We start from the raw sequence: 20738 nt of genomic DNA, 5'->3' as shown, positions 1-20738 counted from the left end.
TGAATCATGTTTTAAGGCTTCACTTGGGTAAATTTGTCGTAGTTTACTTTGATGATATTTTAATTTACTCTAAGACACTAGATGACCATGTTTTCCATGTTAAAACCGTGTTGAATATTCTGAGAGCTGAAAAATTATTTGCCAACCTTGATAAATCCACATTCTGTTGTGATAAACTAATATTCTTAGGTTTCATAGTTAGTGCTCAAGGTATTCATGTCGACGAGGACAAAGTCAAGGCAATTAAGGAGTGGCTGACTCCTAAATCGGTAACTGAGGTGAGATCTTTCCATGGTTTAGCTAGTTTTTATAGACGATTTGTGAAAAATTTCTCTACTATTGCTGCCCCATTAATAGAGGTTATAAAGAAATCAGTGGGTTTCAAATAGGGTGAAACCCAAGCAAAAGCTTTTCAAACTCTAAAAGATAAGTTATGTTTTGCTCCTCTTCTCAAATTACCTTATTTTTCTAATACTTTTGAACTTGAGTGTGATGCTTCAGGAATTGGAATTGGCGCCGTTTTAATGCAAGATAAACAACCTATTGCTTATTTTAGTGAGAAATTGAACGGTGCACAGTTAAATTACTCGACTTATGACAAAGAACTATTGGTATTAGTTCGTGCACTTCAAGTATGGCAACACTATTTGCTGCCTAATGAGTTTGTCATACATACAAATCATGAGTCTCTTAAATGGTTAAAGGGACAAAGTAAGTTGAGTAAAAGACATGCCCGATAGGTAGAATTCATTGAAACATTCCCTTATGTGATACAATATAAAACATGTAAAGATAATATAGTTGGAGATGCTTTGTCTAGACGATATACTTTAATAACTACATTGAATGCTAAAGTCTTAGGGTTTGAACATATTAAGGAATTATATGAAGATGATGCTGATTTCGGCCATATCTATAAGAATTGTGGACATACTGCTTTTGAAAAGTTTTATCTTGTAGATGGCTTTCTTTTTCGTATAAACAGGTTATGCATACCAAAGTGTTCCATGAGAGACTTATTGATTCATGAAGCCCATAGTGGGGGTTTAATGGGACATTTTGGAGTGGCCAAAACACTAGACATATTGCGAGAACACTTCCATTGGCCACATATGAAGAAGGATGTCAAAAAGGTATGTTCCAAGTGCATTACATGCAAACAAGCAAAATCTAGGGTAATGCCTCATGGCCTTTACACTCCTCTACCGATTCCTACTTCACCTTGGGTAGATTTATCCATGGATTTTATTTTAGGTTTGCCTCGAACTAAGAAATGAAGAGATAGTATATTTGTTGTTGTTGATAGGTTTTCAAAGATGTCACATTTTATTCCTTGTCACAAAACAGATGATGCTACACATGTGGCAGACTTATTCTTTAAAGAAGTGGTAAGACTTCAAGGCATCCCTAAAACAATTGTTTCTGATAAAGATGTCAAATTCCTTAGCCACTTTTGGAAGGTATTGTGGGGTAAGCTTGGTACTAAATTACTTTATTCTACTACATGTCACCCCCAAACTGATGGCCAAACTGCAGTAGTTAATCGAATCTTAGGGACTTTATTGCGATCTGTTGTGGGAAAGAATATTAGAAATTGGGAAGAATGCCTACCAGTTGTTGAATTTGTATATAATAGATCTATTCATTCTACAACTGGTTATTCTCCATTTGAACTCGTTTATGGTTTTAACCCACTGACAGTACTTGATCTTGCGCCATTACCTCTTGAACACATTATTAATTTAGATGGAGAACAGAAAGCTGAGTTGGTGAAATCCCTACATGAGATGGCTAGGCAACGAATAGCCAAAACAAATGATGCCAACACCAACAAAGCAAACAAGGGGGCGCAAACGGGTTGTACTAGAACCCGGAGATTGGGTTTGGGTCCATTTGAGGAAAGAACGATTTCCTACAAAAAGGAAGACTAAATTGGACCCAAGGGGCGATGGGCCTTTCCAAGTACTCGAGCGGATCAACGATAATGCCTATAAAATTGATCTACCTAGTGAGTACAATGTGAGTTCTACTTTTAATGTGGCTGACTTGTCCCCATTTGATTTTTCAGATTCGAGGACGAATCTTTTTGAGGAAGGGGGGAATGATACGAGTCTCAAAGGCCTAACCCAAGAATGTGATGGGCTCAAACTACCACAAGGCCAAATAACGAGATCAAAGGCCCGGCAAATGCGTTCCAAACTAAATGGGACCATTCAAGAATTTGTTAGCAAGGCCTTAGATGCGTACACAAAAGAACAAGAAAATCAAGATTCACTTTCTTGTTTTGAAGAAAATCAAGAAACCAAATCTTAGCCCAATTTTGCTGTTTAGAGCGATTTCAAGAATCGAGAAAATCAAGATTTCAAATCTTGGAAATCTCGGTCCAAAAAACCGAATCTTGCAACCAAGGTGCATTGGATCTCCGTTACGAGCATCAACGACCTAAATTTGGTAGGAGATGGATCACAAGCCCAAAGTCTTGAAGGCGAGGCCCAATAAGCGAATTCTAGCCCAATCAAGAAATCCATACATATTTAGTTGAAAATCAGGCCAAAATGTCAAAGAGCAAAATTTGTAAACATTTTAATTGTTAATTTAATTTTTAAGGCTCTAGGAAAATTACATGTTAAAAATCGGCCCAAAACAGCCCATTTAAGTGGCCAGCCGAATTTCCCTATTAGTTTTCTTAATTAGGTTTAATTTTTAAGTTCTCCTAATGAGATTAGAATTAGTAGAAGGCCTATATAAGAGATGGCCGGCCACCCTTTGTAATTCATTACTCAATACAATAAAATTTCAGTTTTGTTAAAGTACAAAATTTTCTTTGGGGATTTCTCCAAGAATTCTCTCTTGAGCTTTCTTTAGAAGTTGTTTTAACAATCTTGTGATTGTGGGAGCCATCTTCAACCTTCTTCTTGCCATTGATATTCTCTGGAGGGGAGATTAGAGCCGTTTGAAGGGATTTGTGAAATCTTTCAGGATTTCAAGGATCTTTAGGACTTATCTTTTATTTCTTACTGTTTTGATTTCTTTATTTATTTTCTCTTGTGTCGATTCTTTATCTCATTTGTTTGCTGTTATTCTTGTGTTTTTCCAGCCATATTCCAACTCCAAGAATCAATTAATTCTTCCTTCGTTGGAAGCAAGGGAGTCGTCTTCAAAAGCCCCAAATTCTAGGGTTTGGCCGTTTGGGTTATAATCTGTTTGGGGGTCAATCGGTTGCTGGAACTTGGGAAAATCATCTTGGGTGTTCAATTAGACCGAATCGCATCCTTTATTCACTTCTTGAATCGTTCAATTCCATTGTTCTCTTTCTTTGTTTGTTGCTGCTCCTTTAATTGAATTTGGGGATTTAAATTCAAACCTGATTCGGTTTAATCTTAATCTTTGTTTTTGTTTTCAGATCTATTCGTCTAGGACCTTTCGTAGGAGTTTCTCGTGACTTGGGAACTCGATCTTGGTCTACGCGCAACCCCATATCACAATATATGTGCATAAATCTAACTTGAAAAAAACCACCATTACACAAAAGAGTTTGGTTCTAACAAAAACAATTTTTAAGACAAGAAACCATAACATCATTATAAGAAACATTATCCAAAGTGATGCTAAAAGTTTTCTTGTATATAACCCACTGAGATAAACATAAAACAAGCCCATCCGCTTTGTTCAAACCATCATACGAAGGAGATAAAGCTTTAAACCTTATGATTCTCTTTTGTAGCTTCCAATATTTGTCAATCCAATGAGCTGTAATGCAAATGTATTCATCATTAGTATGCTCAGAGTTCCAATTATCAGAAGTTGTAAAAAATAAACTAGGTGCTTTAGCAAACTCTTCTTTAACATGGTCTCTCTCTTTTGCATAATACATTGAAATTTAAAATTTGGTTTAACTGCCTTATAAACACTCAAAGTTTAGACCCTTTTACAAATCAGTCCCTATTTCAAAATTGAAAGCCTTTGGAATATTATTTTCAAAAATCAATTTAATTTTCTAAAAGCCATAGACGGAAACATTTTTGGTTACTATGCTTACTAAATTCCAAGCACATATGAGCTAAAATCCCAATTTACCCTTGAAACTTTTAGACCCAATTTTGGGGTGTGACAGCTTACCCACATCTTCATAAGCCAACCTCTTTTTTAGGTTAGCTACTCATGTTGAAAATAAAGAGACTGTACATGAAAATGAAAGGTAAAGAAAACATTAAAGTAAAGTTTAAGAAAAATATAAAAATTCAGATTTTTATGCAAGAAAACTTAAAGAACATGAAACTAAAGGCATTGAACAAGAAAATCTAAAGTAATAAACATAAAAGGAACAAACTTTAACTAATTTAAAGTAAAAGAAACCGAAATACATAAACTAAAGTCGGAAATGTCTTACAATAAGGTATAAGGACTGAAAGTGCAAATAAACCTAAGCTATAGTGATAACTAACTTAACTAAAAATAAGAACACTAAGAAAAAGAAGTAAATACAAAAAAAACCCCTAAAACTAATAAAGAAGAAGAGAAAATAAAAGCCCTAGAAAAGTTGTAGAAAAACTTAGAGAAAACTTAGAGAAAACTTAGAGAAACTAAAGCTAAAAATTAAACTAGTGTATGTTTCTCTCCTCCTCAACCAAAATTGGCTGTTTGAGGCCGAATGTTGAGAAAATTTATTGGCAAACCCTAAACCCTAAACCCTACATGAGCCTTAGGTGATTGGTGGATCGGGTGGACAAAGACTACCTTTTTGGTCCAATTTTGTCCCCCTTACGATTTTTGTGTCACGAAACCCAGAAGAGGATATCACGATACCTCAGGTAGTTTCGAACCTTGGGGGTTTTCTTTGAAGGTGGATATCACGATACCATTGAAGGGTGGTTTCCAATCTTCAATCCTGTTGGAGGTATCATGATTTCATGGTAAAAATATCGCGATACCTTTCCTTTGGTGTCGTTTTCGGTTATTTTCAACCTCCAACATGTCCTTACATGACTCAACCACATGTTAGGCCCCCTAATGACACCATTGGCCAAATTGGGTCACAAAATGTGTAAAAACGAGACATTTACACTTGTTAACTTAAAATTTAAAAATTACAAAAAACTATGAAAATACACTACTTTGCTTGAGAGTAAGCTCCTTAAGTAAATCGGGAAAGCCTAATTTTTCATATCAAATTATGGTATATCATAAATATTAGCTCATTGATTGTCTAAGTTCAAATTGATGAAAAGTGGCACTATAAGAACATTTATATTGTGAGAAAGACAACTTACATTAGTAGATAGTCTAAACGATTCTATAATATCGTAAAAGAAATCAAAGTGAACATTTGGTTCAAATACTAAGAAGGACTATTATGTCGCCTAGAATTCAAATTGGGGAGGTGACTAGTCTTGGATTTTAGAGCAGTTGACTACAACGTAGAGACGTAGATGTATTCATTGGAAGAATGATAGATTGGACTAGACCCAAGATGAATTAATTTTGAATCTGTTTGTGAATTAAATCACTTGTGACATTCATAGTGTGATTTACCTAAATCTTGAGTTAGTTATGGACCATGTGCATGTAACTCATGTGCTTTGATATAAGTGGAGGCTTATTGTAACACCCCAAACCTGACCTAAACATTAGGGCCGAATCTGGTGATGTCACATTGTAACACCCCTTACCCGTATTCTACGGTGGAATAGGGTACGAGGCATTACCAAAATAAATACATTTATAAACATATTAAATCAAGTTATAAAATTTCATCCAAATTAAAAACTTTCAAATTATTATCTTCGAGTTGCTAATTAGGGTTTACGAGGCCCAATACATACCCATTCATATGCTCAATATATCCGTTAAATCAATCCAATATTGAAGAATCCACTTTAAGTCAGAATCAATATTAATCACAATCATAAATCTTTTCATGTTATTTTCATATATCACTAACTGAACTTTGAATGTCAATTTATGAATATGTAATTCACTAACACATTCTGGTATATACAATGTTTAATTGATGAAATCATTTAATTGAGCTAAATTTCATATTCACTCCAAATTTTCTTCTATATCCATAAATGCTTTCATTTACCATTTACCTAACCATTTTCTAGAACCAAGCTATCACACAACAATAATACATCACCTGTGCTTCATGAATTCAATGTTCGAATCATATCACCATCAAATCCATATCATTCGAATACTTAAAGTTTATTCAAGCATATATTATTACGTTTCATATACCAAGCATATGTCAAAATTACGAATACGCAATGAATTCATTTTTCATTTATTTAACTAGAAAATTAATCTCAAAATTCATAACATTCCATTACTTAAGATATGCCATAAAACACTCCTTTAACATAAACTAGCACCATGGCCGAATTTTCAGTATGCTGTTTATTCCCCTTTTTCCGAATCACATAGCAAAATATTACAAATATACATATATTTGAATACTATTATTATGCATCAACTTACCAACATGAGTTAATTCATGAGCCACTCATGACATCATTTCATGCCAAATATACCACACACGTATGCTATGAAACTTTATTTTCTCTCTTGAGCTTACCATGGCCAGTAATGCACCAATATAAGCATCACTCCTATTTCAACATTTATCGATTATAATCAGACATTTAACCAATTATACACAATTCATTCATATACTTTATTGTCCTCCTCCTCCTCTCCATTCCACATCCTTTATGTATATAACATGCTTAAATAGCATATATATAATTTTACTATTCACTTGTATTTAAATTCAAAGCTATCTAGTCAACTTATAGTCACTAAATTATTTTTATTTGGAGCTACAGAGCTCCAAATTAAGTTTTGTTAATTTTCCCCGAAACTAGACTAACATATCTTCTTACCATAAAGTTTTCAGAATTTTTGGCCTATCCAATTAATACATTTTATTCTTTAAATTCACCCCTGTTTCACTACTCAACATCTCTGACCTCTCTTCACTAAAAATAAATTATCTCATTGTACAAAATTAAGATGATACTTCTGTTTATTTCTTTTGAAAATAGACTTATTAAGAATTCTATGAATATAAATTATAACTTATAATTATTTTTTTACAATTTTTAATTATTTTCCAAATTCAGAACGGGGGATTCCGAAATTAATCTGGTCCTGCCTCACTAAAACTCAAATATCTCAAAATATATAACTCTTTTGCTTACTATATTTCTTTTATGTAAAAATAGGCTCATTAAGCTTTCATTTAATATCTTATTCACTCTCTAATTCAATTTAAAAATTTTTTCGTGATTTTTCAAAGTCACACTATTGTTACTGTCCAAAACTGTTTTGTTGCTAATTTTACTTTTTCATAATGTCACTTTTTCACTTTCAATCATTATTCAATTCAATTCCACACATATATTCATCATTCAATCACACTTAACCGTTACATGATCTCATGTATTTTCACTTAATCAATTTCCCGATGAACACTTCGGAACAATAACAGATACACGGTGGATTCAGCACACAACAACCACCCTTTGTAATCAATTATATCCGGTGGGATCAGCACATAGCAACCACCTTATAATTAATGATACCGATTCACATAGTAGCCTGCACATAGTACTACACATGTGACAATCACTATCTGATACACGTAGTATCCTGCACATAGTACTATACACGTGATCGAAGTTATCCGGTACGCATAGTAGCCTGCACATAGTACTACACATGCGACCTATCATTCTGGCACACGTAGTAGCATGCACATAGTACTACACATGTGACCATCACTTTCACTTTCACATAGTGGCCTACACACAGTCCATGCCACACATGTGATCATTTCTGTCACTTCATTCGTATCCCTTTTTATTCCGAATGTTCAATCGAGAAATTTCTCACTTTTTCTCATTTTTTCCTTTTTCCCTAATCAAAGTCAATTCCTTGTGTTTCTTGACTTATTATAATAACACATTTAACTTATTTAACACTCACATTATTCAATCCAGTCCAAAAATAACATTTTGGCAAAATTACATTTTCCCCTAAAGTTTCACAAAATTACGATTTTGCCCCTAGGCTAGAAATTAAACTTTTTTCCTTTTTCTTATGTTTTATGACATGCTGAACATTTTTCCCTTCTATGGAAACATCAAATTCTCACTCTAACACTTATGAACATTAGGTATTTTTATCGATTATGTCAATTTACTCATTTTCACTTAAAATCGGCTAGCAAAAGTTATTTAACATAATTTCAAGCTTCATATTCTACCACAAAACATCAAAATAAACACATTTCACCTATGAGTATTTTTCCAAATATGAACCCTAGGTTAAATTATTGCTAGAATAAGGTAAATCAAGTTATTGGGACTCTAAAAACGTAAAGAACATTAAAAACGGGGCTTGGAATCACTTACTATGGAGCTTGGAAGCTTGAAAACCCTAAATATGGCTTCCCCCATGCTGATTTCGTTCACCATGGAGAAGATGGACAAATTTTTGGCTATTTTGGCCTTTTTAATTCTTTTAATTACTAAGTAAACAAAATGCCTCCAACTTAAAAATTTCCTATTTCAATTATCTCTGGTCCATTTTTGCCCAACAAGTTAACCAATGGTCTAATTATCATTTAAGGACCTCCAATTTAAAATTTCATAACAATTGGACACTTATAACATGTAGAACTCAACTTTTGCACTTTTTACAATTTAGTCCTTTTGACTAAATTGAGTGCCCAAACGTAAAAATTTTCGAATGAAATTTTCACGAAATCATTTTTTGAAATCGTAGACTATAAAAATATAATGAAAATAATTTTTTTCATCAAATTTGTGGTCCTGAAACCACTATTTTGGCTAGCCCAAAATTTGGGCTGTTACACTTATGCTCTAAAAATGATCGTGCCTATAGTCGATATGTGATAACTCTTGAAAAGAGTTATATTTAATGCCTCTAAATAGAATTAATTGGTTGTAATTAAGTGAATACATTTTTATTTTTTGGATATTTTTAGAGCATTACATCGTAAAGCTTAGATTGTGATATAATGGTCATGATTTGTTACTTTTATCACTTGGGGAGGAAATGTGTGGTTTTGTGTGAATACATGTGTAGGAATAGCAAGAAGATGAAGAGGGAAAATAAGGGAAGTGAAATATTGCCATGACAATAAGATTGATTGCCAATAGAATTGCCATGGTAATTTCAGGAAGATGACTCAACACTCTATCCACGTCACTCTCATCTAGCTAGATGTGTACCAGAAAAACCAACCTGATGAAAAAAGGAATGAGAAATTTGTACTGAGGTGGGACGGATCTACCCAATAAAAGAAAGAGAGAAAAGAAGAAAAAGAGAGAGGAGAATTTGTGTGAGAAAGAGACTAGTGACAACAATCCTCTTTCTGCACAAAAAAAACTCCATTGCAAAATTATAGAGAAAGAAATGGTAGCAGCTGCAGAGAACAGAATACAAACTTGAAGAAGGGGAAGAGACATTTATCATGGATTCACATACGACCTGAAGATAGAAGAGAAGCTGGAGTCTGGTGAGAAATCCTGTAGTTTTGCTTGTAGTTTTCCTGATTTCTGTGATTCAAACTTCTTTAAATGTTGATGAATGATTTAAATTTGGTGTTTACTTTTCCACCCATGAACTAAATCTTTTCTGGGTTGGAGTTATTTGGGTGGATGTTTATCATCTTTAATGTTCATGATTTGAGATTGCTTATATCACTGTTTCATTCAATTTATGCCTATTTTAAATACATGCATGCAAGCTCTAGACATAGTTGATTGTATGCTATGTTCATAGATGTATTTTTAATTTTGAAAAGGTTAAATATACTAGATCTAGAATCGTTTGATGTAAGCAAATATTTGATAGAATATTCATAGCACTCTAGACATATATGTTGTGAGTTGTGCAGAGAAGAACGTTCATTACAGTTATTAAACCAGAGTTCTGTAGATATAAAGTAACTTAAATTTTTAGCTTAAATCTAGCTATTGAAAGAGGAAGGTTATAGTAGTAACTCTCTGGGCAGTTGATTAGACAATATTTTGCCATGACATTTTTTTGATATGAGCATTTCACCTGAATAATTCTAGCCCCATTCATTCAACAACAGAATTACTCTTGCTTTTCTCTTTAATTTGCCACGACATTTTATTTGCCATATCAATTCTCCATTTTTAGCATTAAGTTACATTAATTCAGTATACCAACATCTTATTCAATTTAAAAGTAGTTCTTGCGATTTAGTGTAGTTAACAAGATTATAATAACTTAATCAATCTCTTACCAATTTCTGATCCCTATGGAGACGATACTTACTTATCACTTTATTACTTGAATGACGTGTACATTTGCACAATTGCATTAGTTATTTACACGCAACATAGTTTTTTGCGTCGTTGTCGGGGATCGACAGATTGGTGAAAAGTTCATTTGTTATTATTCTTGTTATTTTTGTTAGAATAGATATTTAGTATTTTATTTGATTTTTCAGGTTTTGTACCAGTGCATGAAAAGAAGTATTCAAAAGGATACAATATACTATTTTGATCATGAGATTGAAAGTACATTAAGGCAAAGAAGGAAAGCATTAATAGAAATGGATAGGATTTTAAATGATCCAATCAGAAAAGATAAAGTACTCCAGAATGAAAGGAATGCTGATATTCCTCGAATCTTAGATGATAGAGATAGACCTATCAGAGAACATGTAGTGCCTACTTTGGGTGATCTAAGTCTAGGAATTGTTAGGCCATATATTCAAGCTCAATACTTTGAATTAAAACCATTAATGTTTCAGATACTATAGACGGTAGGGCAGCTTAGTGGTTTACCAACTGAAGATCCCATACTGTACTTGAGACTTTTTATTGAAGTATATGACTCATTCAGGCAGTAGGGTGTTCCTGAAGATGCTCTTAGATTAAAATTATTCCCTTATTCATTGCGAGATTGTGCTAGATCATATGGTTGAATGCATTACCATCAGGTACAACGACGTTTTGGAATGAACTGTGTTAGAGATTTTTGGTTAGTTATAATCCTCTCAACATGAATGTTAAGCTGAGGAATGACATTACATCATTCAGGAAATTTGAAGATGAGACATTATATGAAGGATGGGAGCGTTTCAAGGAATTAATTAGAAAATGCCTGATGTATAGTTTTTAGCATTGGACACAAATGGAAATGTTCTACAATGGATTAAATGCTCATACGTGAATGGCGGTGGATGCCTCTAGTAATGGGATGTTGCTTGAAAAATCGTACAATGAAGCATACGAGGTTCTGGAAGTAATAGAAAATAATGATTATCAGTATCCCACTACCAAAGTTGATATTGGTAGAAGATTTGCTAGAGCAATGGAACTTGATGCGATTACATCGTTAACAACTCATGTATCATCTTTAACGAATATGATTAAAACTCTGAAAAGACCCTCTACAATGCAAGAGATGAAGGTTGTAGAACTAGCATGTGTATACTATTACATGAGAAATTTTAATCGTAGCAACAACAATCCCTACTCCAACACCTACAATCCATGGTGGAAGCAACATCCAAATTTAAGCTAGAGTAATTAAGGAGTGGGAAATGCCAACATTGTTAACAGAAAGAATGAAGATGGTGTACCATTTGGACACATTCAACCAATACCGTGACAAAATATGCAACAAATTTCATCATCTTCAACATCAACTATGGAAGCTTTGTTAAAAGAGTATATGGCTGAGAATGATGCAATTATTCAGAGCCAAAAAACTTCCTTAAGAGGTCTAGAGAATCAAGTTGGAAAAATTGCCACTGCATGAAGCTCTAGACAACAAGGAGCATTGCCTAGTGACACCGAAAGTTCTGGACCTTAAGGAAAAGAATAATGTAAAGCCATAGCACTTCAGAGTGGCATTTAGTTGCCAGAAGTTGTGAATGATGCCTTGTCTGAGGAGGAAAATTTTGAAGTTTCTGGAAGCACAACTTTCAAAACAGAAGTGGAACAAACTGTAAAAGATGGGAGTAGAAAAAAGAATACAGAAGAAAATTCATCTTGCCAAGCCAATACAAATGCCATGGCAAGGAAACCTCAACAAATGGAAGGAAGGTCACTGCCACCTTTTCCCCTGTATTTCCAAAAGTCAAAACAAGATGCTCAATTCAAGAATTTCTAAAGGTTTTGAAGCAATTACACATCAATATACCTTTGGTGGAAGCATTAGAAGAAATGCCGAACTATGTGAAATTCATGAAAGATATCCTATCCAATAAGAGAAGATTAGGGGAGTTTGAAACTGTTGCACTTATTGAAGGGTGCACAGCAATGCTAAAGAATAAACTGCCACCAAAATTAAAAGATCCAGGGAATTTCATTATACCCTGTTTGATTAGAAACCATTATGTAGGAAAAGCATTATGCGATTTAGGTGTAAGTATCAATCTAATGCCTAAGTCTGTTTTCAGGAGTCTGGGGATATGAATGACAAGACCTACTACAGTCACACTACAACTAGTTGATAGATCATATGTCCATCTAGAAGATAAAGTTGAAGATGTACTAGTAAGAGCCAACAAGTTTATCTTTCTAACAGATTTTATTATTCTGGAATGTGAAGCAGATAAAGAGGTACCTATAATACTTGGACGACCTTTCTTAGCAACTGGTAGAACATTGATTGATGTATAGAAATGTGAGTTAACCATGAGAATTAATGATCAGTAGTTGACTTTTAATGTGTTTATTACTTTAAAGTGTACAGACCACGATGAAGAATGCCATGCTATAGAATCTGTTGACATTGCAATTCAGGAAGAATTTGTAGGACATATGCATAACAATTCTGATGCAGACCCTGTTAAATTAAATGAAATAGATTTCACTGAAGAACTAATGGAAACTCAACAATATGAAAATGGATTTAGAAGGAGCTTTGAATCATTAGATTTATCCAGTCACTCTTTCAACCCTCCTCGCTCATCAATAAAAGATCCACCGGTGCTGGATTTGAAGCCATTACGAGTGCATTTGAAGTACGCTTATTTGGGAGAAAATGATACGTTGCCTGTAGTTATTTCTAACATGCTTACAACAGACTAGGAGATACAATTATTCAAGGTTTTAAAGAAATCCAAGAAAGCTTTAAGATGGTCAATTACGGATATCAAAGGAATTAGCCCAGCAATCTGCATGCACAAAATAATACTTGAAGATTGCCATGGAAAATATATTGCATAGTTAATGAGACCGAGTCCTATCATGAAGGAAGTAGTTAAGAAGGAGATTATCAAATGGTTGGATGCTGGGATTATATACCCAATTTCTGATAGCTCTTGGGTGAGCCCTGTTTAGTGTGTACCCAATAAAGGAGGAGTCACAGCAGTTAGCAATGAGAACAACAAAGTTATTCCCACGTATACTGTCACAAGTTGGAGAGTTTGTATGGATTATCAAAAGTTCAAAAAGGCAATGAAGAAGGACCGTTTCCCTTTGCCTTTTATAGATTAGATGCTAAATAGATTAACGTGGAAAGCCTTTTAGTGTTTTTTAGATGACTACTCAGGGTACAACCAAATTGCCATATCTCCTATTGATCAAGAAAAAACTACGTTCATCTGTCCTTATGAAACTTAGAAGAATGCCATTTGGGTTATGTAATGCCCCGACAACATTCCAGTGTTGCATGGTGGCAATATTTTTTGACATGGTGGAGAAATTCCTTGAAGTATTCATGGATGATTTCTTGGTGTTTGGCGACACTTTTGAAGATTGCATAAAAAAATTAGAGTTAGTACTTTGCCAATGTCAAGAAATAAATATGATGCTAAGTTGGGAAAAATGCCACTTCATGGTTTGTGAAGGCATTGTTTTGGGCCACAAAATTTCACAACAAGGAATTGCCGTTGACAAAGCAAAGATAGAAGTCATTGAAAAGTTGCCACCACCCACTTCAGTGAAAGGAATTAGAAGTTTCCTCGGGCATGTTGGATTTTATAGTTGCTTCATCAAGGATTTTTCTAAGATATCAATGCCTTTATGTCAATTTTTGGAGCAAAACAAACCATTTCATTTTGATGAGTTATGCTCAAAGGCATTCGAAGAGTTAATGGAATGATTAACTACAACACCTATAGTCACTGTACCAGACTGGACTCTACCATATGAACTAATGTTTGATGCAAGTGACTTTGCTGTCGGAGTAGTGCTAGGGCAAAGAAAATCCAAGATGTTTTATGCTATATATTATGCCAGTCGCACGCTGACAGATCCACAGCTCAATTACACCACCATGGAGAAAGAATTGTTAGCAGTTGTGTTTGCCTTTAAAAAATTCAGAGCTTATTTTACAGGCACCAAAGTCACAGTTTATATAGACCAGTCTACCATCAAATAATTGGTGACAAAAAAGAGGCCAAACCTAGACTCGTTAGATGAATAATGCTACTGCAGGAATTTGATTTGGAAATCAAAGATAGGAAAGGCACTGGAAATCAAGTGGCTGATCACTTGTCATGACTAGAAGCGGGGAATGAGTATGGTGAGGGTCAAATGATTGAATACAAATTCCTGATGAGCAGATGTTGTTGGCTATGGCATTGCCATGTTATGCTGATGTTGTTAACTTTCTAGTCAGTGGATTGCTACCACCTGTGCTCAATCATCAAGGACAAAGGAAATTCCTTCATGATGTTAAGCAATATTATTGGGACGAGCCATTTGTATTCAAGTAGTGTGCAGATCAAATAATTCAAAGATGTATTCCAGATGATGAAATTCAAATTATCCTACATCACTGTCTTTCTGCACCTTATGGTAAACATTTCAGAAGCATGAGACCTACTGCAAAGGTTCTTCAATCTAGTTTTTATTGGCCCACCACGTTTAAAGATGCTAATGACTGTGATCGTTGTCAAAGAATTGGTAACTTATCGACAAAATATTTTAGAGGTGGAATTATTTGATGTTTGGGGAATTGATTTCATGGGTCCATTTCCACCATAATGGGGAAAAATCTATATTCTTGTCATTGTGGATTATGTCTCCAAATAGGTTGAAGCTGTGGCTTTACCTACAAATGATGCCAAATCAGTTATGAGATTTTTGCGTACAAATATTTTTACCAGGTTTGGTACCCCTCGCGCTGTAATTAGTGATGAAGGCTTACATTTTGACTACAAATTAGTTGCCAACGCTCTGAAAAAATATGATGTTAAACATAAAATTGCCACGACATATCCCTCACAAACAATGGACAAGCTAAAATTTCCAACAGAGAAATCAAGTAGATTCTGGAGAAAGTTGTCAATACCAACCGTAGGGATTGGTTAGTAAGTGTAACACCCTATACCCGACTTGGTCACGAAGCCCAGATATGGGATGCCACACCACCGTCTCATCTCATGTACATCTATTGGGAAACTAGATGCAAGCAAACTAATCATCTCTTGTTAACTCGTATAAGTTTTGAGTCATCCAAATAGTTATTTATCATTATTACATGCAAATCATTTGTCAATTGATCATACATTTAGCCAGAATTATGCATAAGGGCTAATTAGGAAAATTCCATAAAATGTCTGTAGGTATCGATAGTGACATCCAAGTATTGATATTTCCTTTGAGTGGTATCGATACCACTTGGAAAATTGATACCAAATGAGCATTCTACTTCTCGATTAAAATCCTAACTATCAGAAAATGTCAGTACCACCAAACAAAGTATAGATATTTCTTCCCCGAGTATCGATACCCTAGCAAAAGGAATTGATAGCACTAAAAAGAACATAAGTTTTTCCCCTACTTATTGGTTAAATTGTTCCCATTTAGTTACCCTTAGCATACATTTTAGCATGTTCAGTTTAATAAATTTAATTTTATAACTCAGTGAATCCTAGCCTATTTTATCCTTAATTTTGCTATCTTATTGCATTAATGTCGCTGTATGAGTTAATTCCAGATTGCATCCAAAATTGCCATCATAGTTGACATCTGTCTGATAAGAGCCAATCATGTGTGAGCTGTCCAGTCTGGTGTAACTACCCTGTACGAATAAGGACAGAAGAATCCTGAGGGAAGGTCACCTGTACTGTTGAGGAAAATATAAAAGGATAACTTGGAAGAATGAAGGGAGGATTTTTTATTGTTGACCACCATTCTCTTACCCTATTTTAAAGCTTGCGGCCATGGAAGCTTGATCCTCCTTTGGGTGAGCCAACGTGAAGACTGATGCAGATCCACTCCTGATGAGGAGATCTAAGTGCAGAATAAGGGGAAATGGAGAGATTCAATCGAGTAGCCTAGGAATAGTATTCTCCATTCGATTCTTTCTCATTTCTTTGAAAACGTTCACGATTACTCTATGTTTTCTACTATATGGAAGTACAATGGATGCGTTGTTAAATGTTATCTTATTAAATCTTATTTTTATCGACAATCACCTATTTTTTATACCTTATGAGTACATAGTATACTGCTGAAGATTCATCTTAGGGATCCCAGTTTATCTATAGCATACTTTATCTTATTTTTTTTTGAGTTATTGCTTCGACAACTATCCTTACAATTTATTTTGTTTCTATCTAGTTATTGCACTGACATTAATAGACAAAATACAACTCTCCCTATGGAATCGATATCTACCAAACTCACATCTGTCTATTATACTTGCATCGGTAGTGTATGCTTGCGCATTATTGCCGTGATCTTTACAGCCGATTAGGTATCGATACGAAATCCATATTCTGTTTCCTGTATGTTTTAATTCACAGAGGTATCAATTATCAAAGCTCAATACTGATACCTCTACTATTGGAGCTAAAAATTCAGCATAGAAAAGAAAATAATTTATCTCAAATAGTTCCTAAACAACATGCATCCATTACTTTATTTATGGCATCATTCAACGGCTAAGTTAATCAGTCCAAACAAGAATCGTCATGCCAACACCAATGTCTATTATTCTAGCATAATATTAACATGGAGACCTTATAAACCAAACCAAAATGTTTAGAATTCAATATGGCTATAATAATTTTACCACATTGCTCTCCCCTAAACAAATAAAATAGTAAAGCTGTAACACCCCAAACCCGGCTTGCACATTATGGCCGAACCTGGTGATGTCACATGGTAGTGTGTTTGAAAATCATAGCTTGTGTTGGGAAACCGTAAATTTGCTAAATATATTTTCTGTTTGGATTTCTTGCATTATTATTTATTAATTCTAATATCGTGTTAATTAATCATTCGAAAGCTTTCAAAACATTTAATCTATGCGGAAGCTTTTTTAAAACAGATTGCGTAATCGTGAGTATTTTGTTAAAACGTTTGGTTCTTTTGAAAACTCGAGTTTTCCTAAAGCTAGTAGTTATAAATTGAAAATCCCAAATTTAAGAAAAGTCCTTAAAGGCCATATTTACATTAAAATTCCCAAATAAAATTTTTAAAATCATAATTAAGTACGAAACATAGTCAAATAAGGTTGTGTGGCCACCGCTGAGTCCTCCGCTGTACTGATCCGCCCCAGCCTAGGGATTACCTTTATAGATAAATCAAAAGGGTGAGTTACGAAAACTCATTGTGTAATTCCCCATACAGAACAAGCAGACATAATGCAGTTACAGGTAGGGCTTAAGCCCTTTCGGTACCAGATATATAGTCACAAAATCCTACCCAGCCAGCCTCTACACACCATCTCTGTCCAACCCTACACTCCATGTGGGGATATAATCAACCCACCCATCCCTGCACTCCAAAAAGTACTGCATGTGGCACTAAACAATAGTTTGCAGCTGAACTTCCAGTAAATTAGGCCTGAGGCCTTTCAGTACACTTCCTCCTAATAATATAATTCCTAACCCAATGCAATGTAATATACAAATATGACATTCTATACATAATATCATGCATACAAACCGGCATATAGTATCAAATCATTGGAACATCATCATGCTTAATCATATTAGTCATACAGTCATTTCAGTCAATTAGGGGTCTAGGTAAGCTTACTGACCCTACAATAGGTCCACAGTCGACTCGGGCGACCTGTGCAACCTTAGCAATTAAATAGTGAAAATGGGTCTAAAAGCCCATGATGTTTGCCCGTGTGGGCCCACACGTCCGTATGACCCACATGGCCCAAACTGGCCTTGGCCGTGTAGATCACATGGCTTGACTAAAAAATCCCACACGCCCGTGTGGTTTACCCATGTGGGCCCAGACGCCCGTGTGGCCCACACGACCATATTCGGTCTGGCCTGTGTATTGCACGCGGCCAGCCTTGTCGATTACATGCCCGTGTTCGATCACACAGCCTACCACATGGATAGCCACACGTCCGTGTAGCGTCGACAGTCTCACTTTTTAGCTTTTCGCTGTTTTTCATTTACAGTGTTACGATTACACACCTGCTTCAATTTTGGCGTCTAAAAAATCCTGAGCACACCTATACCTAAAATCGGAAATAAACACTAGGTTAATCATTTAAACCATCAAATTTATCTAAATCCCAAAGCAAAGTGATCATCTTTCGAGCGATAAGCCATTACCTTATATTAAGTAGCAGGAATTCCAATCTTCAGAACATTGGCGAGCGATAAACAACCCTTTGATAAACCCCGAAACCAAAATAATCCATTTTAACACTTGCCTAAATCCTATTTTAAAGTTAATCAAAACTAAACTTACTGAAAACGCAAAGAGAACGATGCGCAGAAATAGAGTAGAATTAAAAAGGACCAGAAAAGGGAAAGGTAGCAAGGTGAAGGTTTGGCTAGGGAAAGAATAGGGAAATGTTAAGAGACTCTCAGCAAGAAGGGAAGAAATTGAAAGTTGAGAAGAAAACCAATAGCACCTTATTTCACTTACCGAACAGACGGAAACGAAGGTTGCCACAGACGAACGATTGAAGCTAGGAAAAATAAAAAGAAACGCCAAGGGTGGAGGAGAGAAGTGGAATTTGGCGGCAAGGGGAGGAATTGAGGAATGAAAATGGTAGAGATGGGGAAAGAAATCGTCAGGAAGATGGAGAGAAAACTGACTCTCTTTTTTTCAAAAAGAAAAGAAAATGATCAGATTTTGGATATTTTCCCCATAATCCCCTAATTTCCTTCCACTTACCCCTAAATTCACTCCCACACTTCCCCACACCCCTCAACTACTCCTTAACCGTCCACTACTTCCCCTCACACATCAAACACTCAGCATTTTACCACACGTTAAACTCCTACACGGCACAAGCAACAAAAATAAATCCCATTTGCATAAGCAGGGGTTCGAACTTCAAACCTCTTGTTCCTTAGCTCTCCACTTAACCACCGGACTAGCAAACCCATTCTGACATATTTTACCAACATTTAATTATAAGCCAGACTAGTGATAGGGCTTTGTTCAGAAAAATACAAAAATTTTTCCAAGACAAGGCTTGAACTTAAGACCTCTTACACACACCTAGAGCACTTATCCACTGAAGCAGACATATATTTATGTCATAAATACATGGAAACAAATATACAAACTTCAGGGCGTTACAAAAGCACCTACGAAGAATGACTAGACTTCCTTGGATCACTCCTTTGAAACCACACCGCCCAGACCTTAACATCAGTAATCTGCATATGTTGAAATGAGTGGGTGAGCTTTAATAAGCTCAATGAGTGCAAGAGTTTCAACAAAGCATACATGTTATCATGCAACACAACCAATCAATTATTCACACGCACTTTACTCACAAGTCTAACATCATATAGTATTAATTCATGCATCATCTAATGGTTCATTCTCAGAACGCATACATACTCATTAAGGCATACATCACATAACACATAGATACATATTTCCACGGTTATAAAAGATAAGATAGATTAACACTTGAGTTATGAAACATATAATAAGCTCTACAATCACTCATCGGATACACGGATCTTCGTTACACCACAAAGACTCATAGAGTCAATATGTCCCAAAAGTGAAGTGTTTAGCTAACACTCTTCTAATTTCCCCTCACATGTCCAGTTGAATGGAGCTTAGCTCTAATTCCCTTATCCCTCCAAACATGTCCTAGAGCCTCAACGCTCAAAACCTCTACACATATAAGTGAGTATTCACAATCCTATGGCATGCCAACCATATCCAATGGTTCCAAGATCACAAGGCCAAATATTAGAAAAACAACACATATTACTTACTGATTATCCGTGCACTATCACTGCATATTAGCATCTTCTGCAAAACATTATCATAGTCATATAACATATATATTACAGATTTATTACATGTATATAATCACACTTTACATAATAATCACCATATCCACATATATCATATCATGCATATTTTTTACCTCATAACCACAAGACAAGTATAGTTTCAAGAAAGCTTACACTCAGAACTTAGAGTAGGGATTTAGGTTATATCTAAATTCCCAATCAACACATGACTCGCGTTTATGAGTAACAATTCCATACACTCACCACTTTATGCTACTTTTGCTGAAAAACCAAAAGCTCAATTAACTCTTCCCTAGCTTGTAGCATGATCTGACGAATTAGAAGCTTTATAAATATAAATCGTGCAACAAACATAGTCAAATATCAACCATGAATTCACTCAAACCAACTAGAACATAGGTTTTAAGCTAAGTTCTCATGTAACTTAAACTATTAACATAACAAACATTATATACTAATATATTGATCTATACCCAACCTTTTTGCATAAAATTAGTTCCGTTTA

General features: G+C 35.0%; 1 non-coding gene across 1 annotated transcript; it reads right to left on the bottom strand.

Moving 5' to 3' along the window:
• Positions 1-11076: 11076 nt before the first annotated feature.
• LOC121225927 (small nucleolar RNA R71) lies at positions 11077-11183 on the bottom strand. Its single transcript, XR_005923829.1, has one exon. It is a non-coding gene; the product is annotated as a small nucleolar RNA R71 (small nucleolar RNA).
• Between the last annotated feature and the right edge of the window lie 9555 nt (positions 11184-20738).

The sequence above is a fragment of the Gossypium hirsutum genome, chromosome D13 (assembly GCF_007990345.1).
Source record: "Gossypium hirsutum isolate 1008001.06 chromosome D13, Gossypium_hirsutum_v2.1, whole genome shotgun sequence".
NCBI classification, from domain to species: domain Eukaryota; kingdom Viridiplantae; phylum Streptophyta; class Magnoliopsida; order Malvales; family Malvaceae; genus Gossypium; species Gossypium hirsutum.
The sequence above is the reverse complement of the archived record's forward strand: the minus strand, read 5'-3'. Positions and strand labels throughout refer to the sequence as shown.